The sequence below is a fragment of the Schistocerca piceifrons genome, chromosome 5 (assembly GCF_021461385.2).
Source record: "Schistocerca piceifrons isolate TAMUIC-IGC-003096 chromosome 5, iqSchPice1.1, whole genome shotgun sequence".
Classification (NCBI taxonomy): Eukaryota; Metazoa; Arthropoda; class Insecta; order Orthoptera; family Acrididae; genus Schistocerca; species Schistocerca piceifrons.
The window spans coordinates 299,364,554-299,385,532 of record NC_060142.1 but is presented as its reverse complement, the minus strand read 5'-3'; positions in this window follow the sequence as shown (position 1 = coordinate 299,385,532).

Here is a 20,979-nt window from a genome sequence, read left to right as displayed (position 1 = left end):
AGAACTTCTTCAAAATTTTAATGGTGTAAAAGTGTTGTCTTCCATTGATCTCAGATCCAGCTTTTATCAGATCGAACTTCATCCAGAATGTAGAAAATACACAGCTTTCCTTTGTTTCGGCGTTTGTTATCAGTTTCGGAAACTTCCTTTTGGTTTGAACATTTCTTCGGCAGCATTCATTCGTGGGTTAAATTCCATATTACCTGAGTTCTTAAAACGTCACATCACCTTGTATGTGGACGATATTCTGATAGCAGAAGCTTCATGGGAACAACATAATCGCATCCTCAACAGTTTGTTACGTATTTTTGCAGAATCTGGAATTACAGTTAACTTGGAAAAGTCTGAATTCGGTAGGACAAAGGTGAAGTTTTTGGGACATATTATTTCTTCTGAAGGGATTCAGCCGGATCCTGAAAAGTTAGAAGCAATCAGAGCCATTCCAGTTCCATCCACAAAAAGACAAGTCCGCAGTTTTCTAGGTCTCGTAAATTTTTACCGTCGTTTTCTGAATATGCAAATTCTTGTTACACCAAAACTTTGTTCTCTCACTGGAAAAAATACTATTTGGAACTGGGACGAACAAGCACAATTGGAGTTCAATTCTTTGAAAGAAGCGTTACTTCACGCGCCAATCTTAGCTCATCCAGATCTGTCACAACATTTCTGCCTTAGCACGGATTCTTCTAAAGTCGGTCTTGGTGCCCATTTATTTCAAGAAGCCATAGAAAATGACACTACCATTCAGAAAACCATTGCTTTTGCTAGCCGAGTGCTAACCAAATCTGAAAAAAATTATTCCGTTACTGAATTAGAAGCTTTAGCTATCGTTTGGGCATTTAACAAATTCCGTTTCTTTCTTTCTGGTAAGCACGTAAAAGTATACAGTGATCATCGTGCATTACAATTTCTTATGTCTTCAAAATTAAATCATGACAGGTTAAAACGTTGGGCATTGTTTCTGCAAGAATTCCGCTTCACAATAGTCTACATTCCCGGCAAGGAGAACATTGTTGCGGACGCACTGTCACGCGCACCGGCTGGGCTTGAGAAAAGTACCACAGAAGGCAACCTCGAGAAAAATTTCAGTATTCTTTACATTCAGAAAGTCGCCTTTGAAAACTTCATCACCACATCTTTAAAGGACATTGCTCATGAACAAGATAAAGATCCGATTTGGAAAGACATCAAGAGCAAATGGCATGTAAAGACACACACACAGATTCGGCATTATTATCTGGTTAGAAACAACATACTGTTCAAACGCTGCACTGTTGATGACAAGCTATGGGTACTTTGCATTCCTGACGATTTTGTTAATAAGCTCATTTGGTACATTCATTTCAGCTACGCACATTTTGGCCCACGAAAATGTTATCATATTCTTCGAACGACTTGTTATTTTAACAATATGGAAAAGCGAATTCCAAGAGTCTTGTCTATTTGTAAACTTTGTCAAAAGGCGAAACCATCCACTGTCTCACATCGTGCTCCGTTGTTTCCTATCATTCCTTCTAAATTAAAAGAATTTGCTGCCGTTGATCTCTTGGGACCGCTTGTCAGAACATCTAATGGATTTTCGTACGTTCTAGTCGCTGTTGAACTTACTTCAAAATTTGTTTCTTTCACACCGTTACGTAAAGCCACTGGACGGTCTGTATCCAACGCCTTTGTTAAAAATTTCTTACGTGAAGTTGGACACGTTAGTAAAGTCATTTCAGATAACGGACCGCAATTCAGATCTGCTGTTTGGTCACGCATGCTTCGCAACCATAAAATCAAACCTGTTTTTATTTCATTGTACTCACCACATTGCAACCCGTCTGAACGGATTATGAAAGAAATCAATAAGCTTTGCAGACTTTATTGTCACAGAAAGCATCAGCATTGGGACAGATATTTACACTTATTTCAAAACGTGCTGAATGAAATGCCTCATGATTCCACTGCTTTACCACCTACTCTTGTACTAAAGAATGAAGAACCACCGAACAGAATCAGAGAGCTTGTACCTTTCCCAAATACACGTAAACTTCGACACAAAGACATAATTGATTTGGCTCTTAAAAATATAAAATCTGCAGCAGACAAAAGGAGAAAACTACACGGTAAAGCAAATACATATGAAACGTCCCCTTTGAACAATTTATATAGGACTGTGCTAAACCTGACACACAATATTTTTAGCGCAACGCAATCTGACTTTCAAAATTCCCTACAAAACAATGGCCCTGACTAACATTAAACTATACCTTTCACAAATCACTAAATCACTTACCTCACAATAATCTTCGTTTCTTCCACTACTGCCAGCTAAATAAAAGATTCAAACTATGGAAGGCACTAACTACTGATAGGGATAGTTAGCAAATGAAAGATATTAATAGAGAACGAACAATGTATTTACCTTGATATCATCACAAGTCATAATATATATATCAGTTCCTGACACATTACAAATCTCCGCCATCTCTCTCCCCACATCCACCACTGCTGGCGGCTCACCTCCAACTGCGCAACGCTACGCGCTGTTCACATCCAGCTGCCGCTGCCCAACACTACAATGGCAGACAACAATGCAAACTAGCCACAGACTGCACACAGCACAGCCAGTGATTTTCATATTGAGCGCTACGTAACGTTGCCAATAAGAAAACATAAACAGCCTACTTACAAGTCCCATAGTGCTCAGAGCCAGCCACAGCTGAGCGAACGTTTTCTCCTGCTGCTAGTCTAATGGACAATGGAAATACTGTGGAATACTTTTGACAACTATGTGACCATCGATTTACGTACGTGAGTCGTTCATAATTATGTTAGTAAATACACTCGATATTTTTATGTTCTTTAAATTACATTTGCTACATGATTCGCATTGAAGACGTAGGAAATGTATGTTATTTGGTCCAGGAAGCACGTTCCAATAGAAATTGATGCTTACCTTGACATTTATGTTGCGAATTAGTCGTATTATCCATCACATGAATAACGAGGATGCCCCGGTTTGCTACAGTTGTTTCGTCGCTTACAAGGGAATCTCCCCATTGCAACCCCCCCTCCCCCCCCCCTCAGATTTAGTTATAAGTTGGCACAGTGGATAGCCCTTGAAAAACTGAACACAGATCAATCGAGAAAACAGGAAGAAGTTGTGTGGAACTATGAAAAAAATAAGCGAAATATACAAACTGAGTAGTCCATGTGGAAGACAGGCAAGATCAAGGACAACGTGCGCTCACGAGTGCGGTGGTAGCGTGGTTAGCGTGAGCAGCTGCGGAACGAGAGGTCATTGTTTTAAGTCTTCCCTCGAGTGAATAGTTTAATTTTTTTATTTTCAGAGAATCATCACCACACGTACTGTTTATCAAATAATGTAGGAAATAATCATACAAATGTTCGACAATCATTCGATCCCTTAAGGAACTTTCCGATTCCTTACAATCCGGAAAATATTCATTGACCTTGTTATTGAAGTCGCGAGCTATATTTTCTGGATTCATATTGCCCACGGAATACATCTCACGTATTTAAAGCACTCTCGTCCAAAGTATCGAACAGTCAACTGCCAGCCAGGGAGCCTCGTTAGCAGAGATATTCTCTCTTCCGTGCGCTGTAGTCGACTGACGTCCTGTGTTTCGACGTTTGTTTAGGTGTAGCGTCCCCATACTACGGCGCAGTTACCTCGCATCGGACGGACGGACGGACAGATATTAATTGTATGAAAATAAAAAATTAAACTTTTCACTCGAGGGAAGACTTACACCAAGGTCCTCTCGTTCCGCAGTTGCTCACGCTAACCACGCTACCACCGCGCTCGTGAGTATATACCGTCCTTGATGTTGCTTATCTTGTGCGTGGACTACTCAGTTTGTATAATTTGCTTATTTTTTTCATAGTTAAACACAACTTCTTCCTGTTTTCTCGATTGACCTGTGTTCAGTTTTTCAAGGCCTATCCACTGTGCCAACTTATAACTAAATCTGAGGGGGGCGGGGGGGGGGGGGGGGCAATGGAGCGGTTCCCCATGTAAGCTACGAAACAACTGTAGCAAAACGGAGCATCCTCGTTATCCATGTGATGGATAAGACGACTAATTCGCATCATAAATGTCTATGTAAGCATCAATTCCTATTGGAACGTGCTTCCTGGACCAATAACATACCTTTCCTACGTCTTCAATGCGAATCATATAGCAAATGTAATTTAAAGAACATAAAAATATCGAGTGAATTTACTAACAAAATTATGAACGACTCACGAACGTAAATCGATGGTCACATAGTTGTCAAAAGTATTCTGCAGTATTTCCATTGTATATTAGACTAGCAGCAGGAAGAAAACGTTCGCTCAGCTGTGCTGAGATATCTTGCACTGACGAAGCTCGCTCTTCGGAGACGCCACAGCATCGTCTGCCACCACTTCATGGGAAACGAAATATCTCAAGTGTACGTCAATGTGATACAATCACATATCTATGTGGCGCTAAAGTGTGGTTATGGATAAAACGTATGCTCATATTGCGAATCTAACATCATAAATAAAGTGAGGGAAATGAATTAGGCGTCCTTCGTCTTCCGTAACATCAAATATATTTTAGTTATTCTATCATAAATGAACTGCGCATTAAATCATTCACCAGAAGTAAATTACTTCTTAGCAACATCAGAAGATATTAACAGCTTGCCGGCGCGGGTTAGCCGTGCTTTCAACGGCGTCATATCGCGGAACGCGGGGCTGCTTGCGCCGTCATTTCGAATCCTTCCCCGGGCATGGATGTGTGTTAGGTTAGGTAGGTTTAAGTAGTTCTAGGTCTAGGGGCTGATGACCTAAGCAGTTTGGTCGCACATTTCTTGGAGCCATTTTTGACCATTCACGTAAACTTTCTTTACATAAACGGCCGTATCTCTAGATTGCGTTGACATAGAGGCTCACTTTCTTTACACCACCAATTGACCGGTTACCACAAGAAGTGCGATACATCTCCGCTTATTATGTCTACCTGTTCTCGAGGTAAACGGGTTTTAAGGGTTGGGTAGACCGATAGACGGTCAAGAAAGTGAGACGAGTAGGATTCCGTTTTTACCGGTTTAGGTGACGAAATCCTAACAACGAAAACAGCCACGACAATTACTGAAGATGAGGGCCGCGTAAATAACACCCCCTGCTCTTTATTCGAAATGTTCTAGTTTCAGTCGATACACCAGCATATTAATCGTAGCAACGATTTCGATCCAAATCACGTTTATAAGAATGCAAATACAATCCATTTGCCTATACACGTGGTAATTCACATCCCAGTATTAATGCCACCGAGTTTTAGAAGTGCGAACATTCCCATTGCTAGGTAGCTTAAGAAACACTTGGGCTAACGAATATTTTCTGGCTGTGGCTGGCCTAGTGGAGAATTCTAAACAGTGTAGAATACGTTTGGCAGCTATGTAGCCGTTTATTTCCTGGGGTGGTGCAGAAGTATCCTACTAAATTTACTCGCTATAAACAGTATTTCGTTATTTCGATAAACATTGCGAATGACTGTCACATAAGCGGTGACATAAAGGTAGAAAATTCATGTTTTTGAGTGCAGAAAGCTCTATGCAACAGAGACTGCAGTTCATTTTGCCATTTTCACTGCGACATTGCCGGCTTATTTATGTCAGGAGTAATAATAAAGGGCTGTTTGCCTGGGTTGTCTGCTAGTGTAGTGAAAGGAAGGTCTGGTGTGTTTTCGGTTCTAATCTCGATAGAGGCAGGTAGAATATCAGTAAACCAATTTTAAGAATTTCTCGCGCCCCCAATACGTTTTATCGCTACCTTCATTCTATACTGTGGATGTCAATATGCCACTTTTGTAGAATTTAATACATGTTACTGCCTACTTTTTCCGCTTCTGTCAATAATGGAATTGACTTAATTGTGGCACTGAATGATTTTTAACTGAATTTCGTTATTAATCTTCACACATTGCTAAATTTGCACACTTTCGTGGTAGGTCAGCATCAGTAATCCAGTATGACTGGTCTGAACGTTGACACAGACCGTTTCGCGGCCGAATGCGGATAATATTTTGCTAATTCGTAACGATCTGGGGTTCTTTGTCTTACTAAAACAGTTATGTTTTCTCGTTAAGTTGAAATTGATTTTTATTGGTACAGTTCATACCAATTAGCGTTTCTTCTTTCATTTCTGTCTTATATTTACGTGTTGTGTTTAACACATTAATCAGCATTAATATAGTCTTACAAATTATGGAAAACAGTCTAAAAAAGATCAGACAGGTTGTCAATTTCACGCCTGTGCATAGTACGTTGGTATCACTTCGTCGCCTTGCCTGTTATGCTGTGTAGCAGACTTTAAAGCCTTGCGGATCAGCATAACGAAAAGGCAAGGGGTCCCGCTCGTTTTGTCCACGACTGTACAACTTGCATCTGAGAACATTCATGTAACTTGATTCTTCCGTACACTGCCATATATACGTGAGAGCAGACTGTATAACTAGAATGATATGAATATATTGGAAACCTGATATAAGAGGACACGTCACTGACTGCAAATCATCAGCGTGTTAATTCAATATTTGATGAGGGGCGACTTCATTCTGGCTCAAAGGAATGTACTGGATGTGGTAGTTGAATGCACCGCTCACCAACTTACCGTGTGGGGCTGAAAATTACAGGTGATTAAAATACTTTGCTAAGCAGCTACTAATGCTAGAAGTGTGGAGAGAAGAAAGCACAGTTAAATTACAGGATATAAATAGCACCGCTTCATTTGGGCGAGAAAAACGAGTGAATGAAATAGGAGTAAATCGCGGGGAAAAAATCATTCACACTTGAACGAGGTCTGTTTCAGATTCTATATATTTTGCCGATACATTTGACAAACAAGGTTGACATGTAACGAGGACTTGCCACATTATAGAAAACCTATCAAGAGAATGGGGAATCCACTAGCACTGAAGATGTTAAGAGGTAGTAACGTACGTTATTCGTGTAACAATGATCCAAGGGGGGGGGAGGGAGGGGAGGAAACAGTAGAATCAATTATTCATACGTGCGGAATTTAGTTTCTCAAGGAAAGATAATTATCCTGTACAAATTTCACAATATTCGAAGATAATGCGCAACAGAGAGCTTCTGAGTGTTTTAATTGACTTAGGCCTGAGAGGGGCTACTAAACAACATATTACAAGAACGGACGTAGAAAGGTTCGGTGACGACCCTTGCCTACGTGAGTGCGGAGCACAAAACCATTCACAAGACACAGAGTTCTGGTTCAAACAATCTGACTAGATAATGACTGAGTTTGTCGTACGTGAATGAAACAGCAGAAATCAGCGCTGAAAATTGCAACAGCAATGCGTTTCCTAGGCACGAGAGTGACATGTGGTCTCTGCAATTAATACAGCATGCGGCTCCGTTTAGTTCTGCGTTCGCTCAATTTCGTATAGCCGCCATACAGTCTGAAACCAAAAACCGGAACTTTCCATTATTCGTCACCGATGTTTTGATAGGCCGCCGCTCCTAAGGATTCCGCAAGGCATTTTTGTCACTCGGGTCAGCTCGAGCATAGTCACACAAGGCGAACCACTAAGCGACGCATTCACACATATTATGCTAAACAACGAGAAGAGGTGATATAGCAACCACTTTTCACATAATGTCATGCAGGACTACCGACCCAGCCGATTATATAAGAGAATCATAGGAGGGTTTGTAATGGAGGCGAAAGCAATTTACTGATTTAAGATTTGATTCGTGATGTGATATCTAACCTTACTCTTTTCACCGTAGTGTAGACGATGAAATGCAGCGGTGTCTGTGTTCGAATATCCGTTATATTCGAATATCGGTTATGCATGTAGGTTTAATTGTTGGGACACCTTTTTATTATTTTTAATTTTCCGTAAGGTTAGTTTTCATCTCTATTGTCGTAAGACTATTAACTAGCCAAAAAGATGTTCAGACAGAGCATATAATCTCTACGTGTCCATTTGATCTTTTCACAGCTACGCCCACAATCTATTCACTGCTGAGTGACGTTGGACGCTATAACCTTCTAATTAATCAAATACTGCTTCTGTTAGATATGCAGTATCAGTGAAATAATTATTAGCTTCTTATCATAGATCAAACATATAATATGTTACTAAAAGCTCAGTGGGAATACCCAGTCAGTACTTCGACCAGAACCCTTCAAAGCATATTGCCATGCTGAAAAACAGGTTGTAGTCCACATTTACGTACATATTCCGCAAGCCACCATACTGCTAGTCTACTGTCTTGTTGCACTCGCAAATGGAGCGATGGTAAACGACTATCTACGTGCACTTGTACCAGCCTTGATTCCTTTCGCTTTATCGCTCCTCACGCAAGAGTATCTCGGAGACAGTAGGATACTTCTGCATCCGTCGAAAATGTCGGACCTCTAAACTGCCTCAGTATTAGTTCGTGGAATGAACGTCTTCTTCCCTCCGCGGTTTCTCGTTTGACATTACATGGTACACCAGTATAACTCGCGCATAGATCAGACCCACTGGTAACAAATACCAGTAGGCCTCTGAAATACTTCGATGTCTTCCATTAATCCGACCTGGTTGGGATCACAAATGCTATAGCAGTACTCACGATTGAGGCACATAAGTATTATAAGTATTCTGTTAGTGGTCTACTCTAGAGACGAGCTACGCTTATGTAGAATTCTCCCGGCAATCGATCATTATGCTTTCCTGCAATAACCTTTACGTGCCTGTTCCATTTCATGTCGGTTTACAACACTAAGCCTAGATATTAAATAGACGTGATTGTGTACAGTAACACACCACCAATAACTATAATCGAATATTATAGGAGTTCTTTTCCTACTCATTTGAATTAATTTAGATTTTCACCTTCTATATATAGCTTGTAGACTACCTCGTTCCCCATCATAGCCGGCCGAAGTGGCCGAGCGGGTCTAGGCGCTACAGTCTGGAACCGCGCGACCGCTACGGTCGCAGGTTCGAATCCTGCCTCGGGCATGGATGTGAGTGATATCCTTAGGTTAGCTAGGTTTAAGTAGTTCTAAGTTCTAGGGGACTGATGGCAACAGAAGTTAAGTCCCATAGTGCTCAGAGCCACATCATACGGATAGAAAAGTACAAGCAAAGAATCAAGTAATTCACCAGTTTCAAATGTTAAATAACTAAAATCAATTACCTATATCTCCTAGAACATTATGATGTTGTTGCCGTACATATATTACTGACAGCGCTTATTGCACTCAGAAGTGGTCCGTTGGCGAGAAGAGTGTGACTTCAGTATATCAGTATGTATTAAGCCCCATGTCTGGGGTTTCTACAAATGAAATATTCGGAGTAGTAGTGAACGTGATAATTAAACAAATTACTCCTAGTCTGGCGTAAAGCGTAAATATTCATAGAAGAGATTAGCATTTTATTGTGGACCAGGAGGTTTAACTCGGAATGTCTTGCGCAGAAAGTGTTGAATAATAATGAAACTTGGTTAGAGCTATAAAAATAATGAAGCTCTATTTTAAAGACTGAAGTTAATTTTCTTAAATAGTTAGGCAATACCTGTTTTAATCCATGAATTTTGTCTTTGCCTGCAGTTTTTCTGTAATTTAATTAATTAAATTTTACGTGGGTGGAAGCGCAATACCAGCTGAGAAAAGTCAGCGAGTCACAAAGACTACGTGCCTGGCTGTTACGTCTGGTTTTCAAATAAGGGACAAAATAGATAACAAGTGCATACCTACACATTAATTGTATGTTTCAGTGACCTTTAAGTGTCATAACATTTTACGGAACGCCACCATGTTTCCAATTATATCAAAATTATAGTTTATCCCTCAGTTCTTACGAAACAGCTAAATATGAATGTAAATGATTCTTCTGACGAAATTTGCAACTATGGGTAATAGAGTGTTGGAATGAGAAGCTGTTTCTTCCGCCAGTGCACCTTAGTAATTTGCATTTCCACAGGAAGCTTAAATTAGTAACACAAATTATAAATTTCAGATTTTCGTTAAGTCTATAGGAATTTTGCTTCTTTAGCCTTAAATAACAGGGTTTGTGTACAATGTGATATTCCTGGCTGCAGCAGCCAGTATTTTATATTGCTAGAAGCTCGCCTTGATGCAGATTGATACACGTGAAATAGCGTATGGTACAAAAGTGGACTGAGGTAGAAGCAGTAGATGGTACAGTATGTATCATTACCGTGGGAGAGTCTGCCAATTATACTGAATCTGCTTCTGATTGGTTGGCACATTCGGGTGTTAGACGCCATAACGCCTAACTTCTCTTGTAAATTATTTGTATACTTTTCATTGTATTTAACCCAGTTTTCAGTACGACAATCTCTCTCAGTTACACTACGACTCTACCGTTTTTGTTTATTAAAATTGACTAGTTTTGAGAAACGTAAGAGTAATATTATAAGAACTGAAGTGCTTCGGACACCTTCGGGTTGCTTTGGCGCGCTTGGGAGACGAAGTACTTCGACTGCGCTGGTCACTCAGTCTCGGGTGTTCTTCAGAGCCGGACGTGTATCTCTGTTTCGGACAGACATGTACTCCGTATCGGAAGTTGTCAGAAAAGTTACCGTACTACTGAGAAAACTATGTCGAGTGTAAAAAGTTATATTTTAAAATACAAACAAACAGTATACATTAATGAGAGGTCACCCCTACCATCATTGCCAGTACTACAGATCTTGCCCTCTATAGACACAGAGACTAACCTGGTTAAGTTGTATCCCACAAAAAAAGAAAAAAAACTAAGATTGAAGTTCTAGATGACAATAGAGCAGCCTCCGCCGAAGAAGATCCGACGACCGACGAGCTGTCTTCTGCGCTGGGGACGCAATCTTAGAAGACGACAGGTTGGTGGAAAGAACGGTTAGAGACACTTATTCAGTCTCTACAGATCTCTGCTGTTTCCAGATCTGACTTCAAACAAGACAATGTATAATTTATAACATATAAATACGGACGTGTTTGGGTTTGTGTAATTTGCTCATTATAGGTCTGAAATGTCTTGAGCATTTTAATCTACTTTTCCACATATACAAGGGGCTGTCAAATAAAAACGAAAGAGATGGAAATAAAGTAAGCAAACTGTTTATCATTTCGAAAGTAATGGCGATAACTATTAATAAATTTATCCCAATGTGACACAAAACGCTCAATATCTCCATAGAAAAATGTTTGCAGTTCGCAATATGTTGGCGGGCCCATTTGTTGCCAAGGTTAGTATGCGGCAGAAGTTTCGCTGATAATCCCTTCCATATCTCCATACATTCCCCATCCTTCCAAACCCGATGTAGATATTTTAGGAACTATGAAGAAAGCATTTGTGCTACATGTAATTTTTTCGCAGTTAAGAATACGAACAACGAAGAGCTGCATAAGGGGATGACGACAGCGAAGATTTGTGTCGGATCGGAGTTGAACCCGAATTTCCCGCTTTACGCGACCAATCATCTTAACTGCTTTGGCCGTCCATGTAAGACCGACGGTAAGGCCGAAAACTACACATGTCGTCGTTCCTGCATCACAACCTGTATTCGTACAGCCGTTATGTAATTCCCGCACACAGGGACACATTTCTTAAAGTCTCTGCCTGATATTGGTGGATAAATACGATACTGCAGTGCCTGTGTTGTTAAGAAAGACGATACAAAGTTTCTTCAGACAGGCATGCACAACTACGAATACGTTTCATGTATTTCATAACGGCTATAGACGCCATAGTGCTTCGTTCCTCTGAAAAACACAGGCCTTGCAGTATCTAAAGTATTTGTTTCCGTCGATTTGCTTAGAAGCGGTGCTCGCCTCGATACAGTATGTTTCCTTAGGCCACGGCAAACATTTGTCCATGAAAGCATTGGCTATCTTGTCTCAAAATGGATAAATGTATTTTTATTTTTGTGAGAATCCATATAAACATGGTTGGAGAATGAAAACATTGTCCAGGGAGGGTGTATTATTTTCGTTATCTATGTGATTGGCCACTTTCAACCTATAATGTAATATGAAGCAGGAAGCTTAAGATATTTGCTTAAAAATGACCAGACGTTGAAGATGGCCAATTGCATAGATAACAAAAAGTGAACACCCTACCTTGGCCAGGTTTTCATTTTCAAACAAAAAAGAAAAAAAAACGTGTTACCACTTACTGCGAATACTTTTGAAATAGTAAACTTTAACTTACTGTCTCGTTTTTATTTGAGTGCCTCTTATACGGAAAAAGGGTCAGGGGGAAAGATACATGCTTCGTGGGCTAATAAAAGCAGTGACTCCGAGCAGAAAACTTCAAATGGACATGTGGCCTATTCCGAATGATCTCCGAGACAGAAAACATTTAATATCACTATTGTACGTTTTCGTGAGTAGCTTGACAACAGCATCCTCCATCGAAAACGTGTCACAATATAAAATTAATTTCCCTTCAAGGAAGACGGTATTAATTTTTTCTCTGGGACTAATAGTTTGCGCGAGAAGAGTGCGATGATATTCAAAATTCCGCCCGACGCACATAAGTTGTAGCTTAGATAATTTTTGTAGGACAATTTCAGATAGTTTCACGACTTGATAAACCAAAAGTGTCTGTCTCAAATTGTTTGTCACACCTTCCTGTACACTAATGTTGTATGTTGTAGACAATGGCAGTGTTTCAATAGCACTAAAAATAAATAACTTCTATCTCAGAAATCACTCGGATTAAGACCTAAGTCCATAAGAAGTATTTTGTTCAGAATCACTATTAAAATTAGCCTTACACCTTTCCTCCCGAGTCACCCTGCAGAACTCAGAAATCAGAGCTTTTTGAGAGTGGCACGGTAGATAAATCGATTGAGAAAGGTCCTATAAACCTTCTGCCAGGGACCGAAGTGTGAGTAGCAGAGTAGTCATCTAGATTTAGATGTTAACTTAGTGTCTGAAAAAATGACTATATGATACGCTCCTATCACCAATATGAGTCAGCGAGTGGGTGTAGAGGTGCTGGCAGCTAAAATAAGGCCAAAGTTAGAATAACTCGAGGAATGTTAATCAGTACTGTTAAGTGTCTGAATTATTAAATTAGCCACTAGCACTTCTTTTTGGTTGAAGATGCAAGTTACCGTTTTCAACCCCGGCAACTCGGGGGACGAAGAGGCAAAATAAATCTAGAGTAACAGAAGCTGTTGTGAAAATGGAATCTCACACCTTACTTACACCACTGTGAATTTCTCGCGAGTTTGTAAGTTTAATAGGGGGGTATGATTTGTCGGAGACAAGAGACATGCAGTATTGTTTTCACTTATTATTTCGTAGCAGACATTTTTTATTAGGATAAAAAGTCTACATTTCTCTTTCGTTTTAAGTTTGTGATTATTAATTTTTAATTTTGTTCTGGTTTCCTTTTTATTTTTTTCAGCTTCGATGATGACGTGTACTCATTGTGGCTAGTCGCAGAAGTTGTGAAAGAAACTTGAAAGTTATTTGAAGTCTCAGCGATTGGTTCGAAGATTTCGTCGATCAGCAGCGAAACTGTTAAATGTTGTTCCGTAACATGGAAATTAAAATACTTTAATTTCAGTTACAGAACATTCGGAGCATGCAAGAGAGACCAATGCCGCCGTATGTGCCTTCCACAACGTTAGGTAAAGCACTTTCGAATGAATAAGAAATATTCTTTACCTTTTAAGTAAAGTGCAGTATTGACGTAATTATTACATTCGTTTGTCAGCAGAATATCATTAATCCAACACTATTACGTCGTAGAAAATGGAGATTAACATCCACGTACTGTAACGGCTGCCGCAACAATTAACTTAAATTCCCCGTGAGGCTAACTGTGTATGGCATCTGCTTTCATTCACGTCTAGATAATCGCTGCATTCTTTCAGTGTACGAAATTCCGCTCTCCACAGAGAAACGCGACAGTCAGGGATCACCCCCTGCACATTCGCAGTCGAATCACAGCCCGTCCATACTAATTCTGCTAAAGTAACTCAGTCTGTTACGCTTACAAGAGTAAATCGGTGAGCCTATTTTGACAAAATGTAATACGGAGATAGCTTCAAAACCGAGGAAGAACAGAGACTACATTAGAAAATAAAACTACAAGACTAAATCGCTGGGTCGATTTTGATAAAAATTTTATTTGGAGATAGCTTGATCGCGGAAGAATAACATAGACTTCTTTAGAAAACGTGTAGTTAGTGAATTGAAGAATATATCGCGAAAAATTAAACAATAATTACTCTTTGAAAAAGCTGTTTACTCTTTGAACTTTGGACTTAATCATATTTATAAAAATGCTTTTATTGTTTGTTATGTTCTACGTAATACAATTCTTCAGCTGAACCGATTCCGATAGTATCTGGTGGCATGCACAAGACGCGACCCGATGATTGGAGACTCTAAGCGTCTATAGATTTTTCTGTGACAGTGCAGATACAATGTGGTTGTGTGCGTGGTTTATAGAATTCCTACGCCATCTGGCATAGTTGGAGTGTTTTGGTGGAGATACAACAATAAAATAGGATAGCAACCTCGAAAACCACATTTAGACCTTTTATTACAAGCCTCACAAACGTAGGTCTGATTTAGTGGGTAGGCCTAAGAGCTCAAGATGGGAAAGTTACTTGAATCCAATGAACTTCAAGGTAATGTCATGTCCGCTGGGATGTAGAACGTGAGGCGGCCTTAAGAGCTACAGAGACATTAGAACAGTCACAAGCCCGTCGCATTTTAGACTGTCAGCGTCATGCGCCCCTCGCAGACTCCAAGACGCTTGAAGACACACGACGATGGCGTCATTTAAATGCTGTACGACGAAAAGAGAGTCGTACCTTTGCATGTGGAACTAGGGAGACTTTTGTAAAGCTTCATTTGATTGTGATATATTAACAGACTATGATGATAGTTGGTTTGTGGGGCACTCAACTCGGCCCGTACAAATTCCCAATTTTTACAACAGTCCAATTTTTTTCCACAGTCCAAATGAGCCACTGTCACGAATGATGATGATAACGATGGAATAATGGGAACATCGCAAACACCCAGTCCACGGGCAGAGAAAATCCCCAACCCGATCGGGAATCGATCCCGGGACACCGTGACCCAGAGGCAGCAACGCTAGCCACCGACCACGAGCTGCGACCTTAACTAAATTATCACTTAACATTTCCGGGCTGAGCTGCCGTGGACCTTACATAAGACTCTCCACTGACGTTTCGCCTTCGACTGCGGAAGGCATCCTCCGAGGACAATCGGCGAACTGCAACGAGAGCACTAGTGAGCGCCGTATATATAAGCCATCCAGAGGGCGCCACTGTCAATCACGTGACGTCGGCTGTGCTGTGATCTCTGATATTGCCAACTTTGTCAATTGAAACTAATCGATTGTCACGCTGTTGCTGCGATGTTGACATCCGTATCTTATCCAGCTTACTGCCTTCATCTTTTCCACTAAAGTTATAGCAGTGTTTGGCAATCTCAATGGCCTCTCTGTACATTCGCGCATAACAATGCGACGTCTTTGCTACGATGGTCGTCTCACTAAACTTTATTTCATGGTCCCTGCCATGAAAGCCTTTATTCTATGATCAAAGCCTTCATTCTATGATTAAGTTCATCATAAATTACCCATCATTGAAGGCTGCGTCGAAAATGTGGGCACCATAACAGATTAAAATTCGAGAAACGGTTGATATTTGTTGCTCTGGTGGCAAAATCTCACATCCTGTACTAGGTGAGCCAGAGAAACCCCTAAGAACGCTACTTCTGCACGAATGTAGTGAATCGAGATATTTTTTAAATATAGTTAGAAAATATAATGCATGTTTTCAGATTCGACATACAGCAAAATAAGAGAAACACATTCTGTAAGGTCGGTAAGTCATATTGATTTTTGTAGAGAGATACCAAAATCCAAAAGCATTAATGTAAGAAGGATAGCAACATGGAACGTCAACTCACTTCTTAAATGTGGTAAACTGGATAACTTGAAAATGGAAATGAAACCAATGGATATTGATGTACTGGGAGTCTCAGAGATGAGATGGCCAAACGCTGGCGACTTTTGGTCAGGGGATTACAGAATCATACACACTGGAACAGCACAAGACAATTCCGGGATTGCAGGAGTGGGAATTATCCTCAATAAAGAGATGGTGTTAAGAGTAAAAGGATTTGTTCAACATAGTGAGAGGATAATTTATGTCCGATTGGAAACTAAACCAAGAGACACAATCATAATCCAAGTATACACGCCAACTACGAGGCACAAGGATGATGAAATCGACATGATGTATGACCACCTTGAAGAAGTAATTGGCAGAATTAAAGGAGCTGAAATCCTTGTCATCATGGGAGATATGAATGCCGTTGTTGGGTAAGGTAAAGAAGAGGATGTGGCAGGGAATTTTGGATTAGGATTAAGAAATGAAAGAGGGGATAAACTTGTAGAATTCTGCCAAAGAAATAAACTTTGCATTACAAATACCTTCTTTAATCATCATCCAAGAAGAAGATATACTTGGAAAATGCCTGGTGACATTAACAGATATCAAATTGACTTCATATTAGTGAAGCAAAGATTTAAAAACCAAGTTAAGGACAGCAGATCATATCCAGGCTGTGATGTGGAAAGTGACCACATACTCGTTATGATGACGACTGAACTAAAATTCAAGAACATTAAAAGAAGAATTACATGTAAATGGGATTTGACAAACCTGAAAAACGAAAATACACTGAAGCACTATCAACTAGAAACAAACAAGAAAAGAAATACACAGGGCTGCAATGACATCCAAAGCAGCTGGCAAAAAATAAAAATTGGTATTTTAGAAGCAGCAGAAGAAGTAATAGGAAAAGAAAGGACAGAGAAAAGGAAGGAATGGATCACTAATGATCTACTAAATATGACGGAAGAAAGAAGGAAATTACAAAATTCTGTGAAGAAGGAAGACCAAGAGAAATACAAGAGTCTGAAAAACAGAATCAACAGAGAGGCAAAACAAGCAAGAGAAAAATACCTTGGTGATCTCTGTATTTCAGTTGAGGACAACATGAGCAAGGGAAATATCGAAAAGGCCTATAAATGTGTGAGACATTGCTTTGGAGACAGAAGAAACAAATGTAGGGCTGTGATGGACGAAAATGGCAATATGTTGGATGACGATGATGAAGTTGCGAGAAGATGGAAACAATATATAGGAAAACTGTACAGCGGACCAGACCTGTCTGAAAACATCATGGAAGAAGAAACAAAAGCAGATGCACACAACATAGGTGAACCTATATTAAAGGCAGAGTTTGAACTAGCTCTGAAAAAATTGAAAAACAACAAATCGCCTGGTATAGACAATATCCCAGCCGAACTTCTGAAATCTGGAGGAGCAAAACTGAATCAGGAGTTGTAAAATCTTGTTTTCAACATGTACGAGCAGGGTAAAATTCCTACAGACTTTGAGAAAAAACATTATGGTCCCCATTTCAAAGAAGGCAAATGCTACAAGATGTGAGAATTATAGGACACTCAGCCTAGTTACTCATGCCTCTAAAATATTAACCTCAATAATCCTAAAACGCATAGAACAAAAAGTCGAAGCTACACTCTCGGAAGACCAGTTTGGATTCCGGAAAGATAGAGGAACCAGAGAAGCAATATTTGCGCTAAACTAATAATAGAGAAACGACTAGATAAGAACCTGATAACATACATAGCTTTCGTAGATGTAGAGAAAGCCTTTGATAATGTTAAATGGGATAAGATGTTTGAGGTACTCAAAAAAGTAGGAATAGACCATAAAGATAGAAAAATGATATGGAACCTGTACAAAAACGAGACAGCAGTTATCCGTGGACGGACAAAACAAGAAGAGGTGCAGATACGGAAAGGTGTCCGGCAAGGTTGCGCACTATCCCCTGTTATCTTTAACGTATACATTGAAGAGGCGCTGAAAAAAGTAAGGGAAAATTCACAGATAGGTGTAGTAATTCATGGCCAACGAATAGATATGATAAGATATGCCGATGATATATATGAGAACTAATAAAGCAAAAACAAAAGTAATGGCATGCGACAAAGAAGATCAAGTGAAAGTCCAAGTTCATGTAGGCAATGAACTGCTTGAACAAGTTGATAAATTTACTTATCTGGGCAGTAATATTACCAGCGATGGAAGGAGCAAGGCAGAAGTGAGAAGTAGAATAACTCAAGCAAAGGCTGCTTTTAACAAGAAGAAAAACATATTAACACCTAAGAGCATCAGCCTTGAAACCAGGAAAAGATTTTTGAAATCATATGTGTGGAGTGTGGCATGCTATGGGTGTGAAACATGGACTCTCGGGACAGAGGAACAGCAGAAGCTAAATTCTTTTGAAATGTGGTGCTATAGACGCATGCTCAAAATAAAATGGATCGACAAGGTCACAAACGAAGTGGTTCTGGAAAGAGCAGGTGAGAAGAGAAGCTTCTGGAGTTTCATTGTTAAAAGAAGAGTGCAATTTACAGGCCATCTATTAAGACATAAAGGACTCCTGAACACAATCATAGAGGGATATGTCGAGGGAAAAAGACCAAGAGGAAGACCACGACAGAGGTACATGGATCAAATCGTGAAAGATGTGGGATGTAACACCTATAAAGGAATGAAGAGAAAAGCTGAAAGACGCACAGAATGGAGACAAGCTGCCATTGTAGCTGTTGCAAACCAATCCTTGGATTGACCACAACAGAAGAAGAAGGTTGCCGATGTGCACGTCAGACAGAGCGCAATTTACATTACTGTTAAGCGTCTTTGGTCTTGTGGCACAGTCTTTGCCTGTGCAAAGTCTAATATATTCTTAGTTGAAGTGTGGAAGGGGATGTTCGATTTCGGTAGTACTGTGTTGACTTGTGATTTTATCTGTTAGATGAAGAAAGATTTATTGTGAAGGCCGACAAGAATGACTTTCATGTATAAAATTAAAGGCGAAAGATATGAATTTTGAATAACGTTATTTTTCTAAGGAGAAGAAGTTTGAGGTGAGATTGCAGCACTGCACAGCTAGTTTGTCGGAATGATTCTTGTCAGCTAATTAACTTTGTTCACTTGCTCATAGTTGAGAGAAAGGCAGCCCCACTTCCTTGAGTCATGCATTAACATATCACTGATAAAACTATTGGTTTTTATGGAAATTCTTTTTTAACATTGTATCATTTTTCAATCTTTTTTCACTTTGTTAAGCGTGGTATTGTTCAGATCAATGTTATGTGTGAAGATCACGCCAAGTTTTATTCCGTCCTTTTGAAAACATACTTCATTCTAAGGACGTTGACTTGGAATACCATTTCATAGAAGTAGTTACTTTCTCCATCTCATTGTTTACAGAAAGTTTATCATTACGCACTAACACTGCACCACGCGGTATATAGCATCTTGAATAATGTTTGTAAATTTCATAAAAAAAAAAAAACAGGAATCTAACTTGGCCGCTACGTGCTTGCTGTTTGCTGTTGTGATTACGAGAAATCAGCAACAATGTTATCAAGGTGCGAGGCATGTGGAAATTTCGATTAGGGCCAGATAATTGTTTTACTTTAGTTGCATACTTAATATAAAAAGAAAGTTGTATTCAGACTATTAACGGTTCGATTCAAATCAGGTTTTGTTTAGTCAAAGGTTAGCATACGAGTTTACGTTGGATAACAGTTTGTGGCTTTATAGTTTTGCAATGCGTAGACTTTTTATACGGTGAGAGGTAATTTTTGGCTAAAATTCATACAGAAAAACGTAGTGGGGAACTTCAATTCATTATGAACCTACATACCAGAATTGCATTAATTTTTTATACATTCGTCTTTACGCCAGTATATATCTTTAAACCAGTATATACACAGAGATCTTGTAAAATTACTAGCTTACTTACTTATCAAAACTACTGATTTGCAAGTGAAGCACCGGGTACCAGCTAGAGGGTAATAAGTCTAAAAGTTAACTGCCACTTTGCATTTATATGCTGAATTACACACTCAGTATCCTCATATACTTCATCTGTCTCGTCATCTATTGCTTGTGGCGTCTGCATGAGCATTTTCTGCAAATGCTGTAGACGCCGGTTTACTGTCGATTCCGATGAGAATGATCACGACACTGAGCTGTTTCCAGTAACTGACTCTCTGCCATACCTCCCTACTCCCTCCTGTTACGCCACTTCCCTCTGTTCATATTACCCTACATTTTCTTTTCAACGGCACATTACCTCCTTTCCGTTTCACGCTATTAATCAGCACTGTAGACAGCCTTTGAATTACCTTTTTCAAATTTTCTAGTTTACCAACAACATTCAGACCATATAATTCCCCGTTTCGTCTCGGAGAATTTTACTCTTTCGTTGGTTCGACTTCCTGTCGGCTTTTCACCTAAAATTTCTTCAATTTGAGAGGAATGGTTCCATTCTTCACATAATCTTTCTCATCACACGGTCACTTTCTATTAGTCATACTATGTTAATATTTTCAGTTTTATTTTATAGTAGTTACTACGGCTCTCCCACCTAGAAGTTGCTAACTTCTGTTATAGACCAGTTTTTGAAAAGGATAGAATGTGACCACAGTTCATGTATTACTGCTCGCCTCCAGTGGGTATTTCTGGCAACACAAGAGCTTCGTTACGTCCGGGGCGGCAGCAGTGAGGGAAGAAACGAGGATTGCCTTGTTCTGCAGAATCCCTTCTGTGATCCCTTTATCCCCACTGGCAGGGCGGATCCATTACACTCTGCTCCACCAGCTTTCACTTCCTCTGTTGCTTGGTCCATTTGTTCCACAGTCGTAGGGATTTTCTATTATGGAACGTAATAAGAAACCAAACTGATTCCACAAGAACTTTATAAATCCATTCCCCGTACTATGACCTGCTTTCCGTAGTGTTTATGGACAACGAAAGATACGTGTTTCTTTGTCCATTGTTTCGAATAACAACCACGCTTGTCGAAAACAGCTGCGAC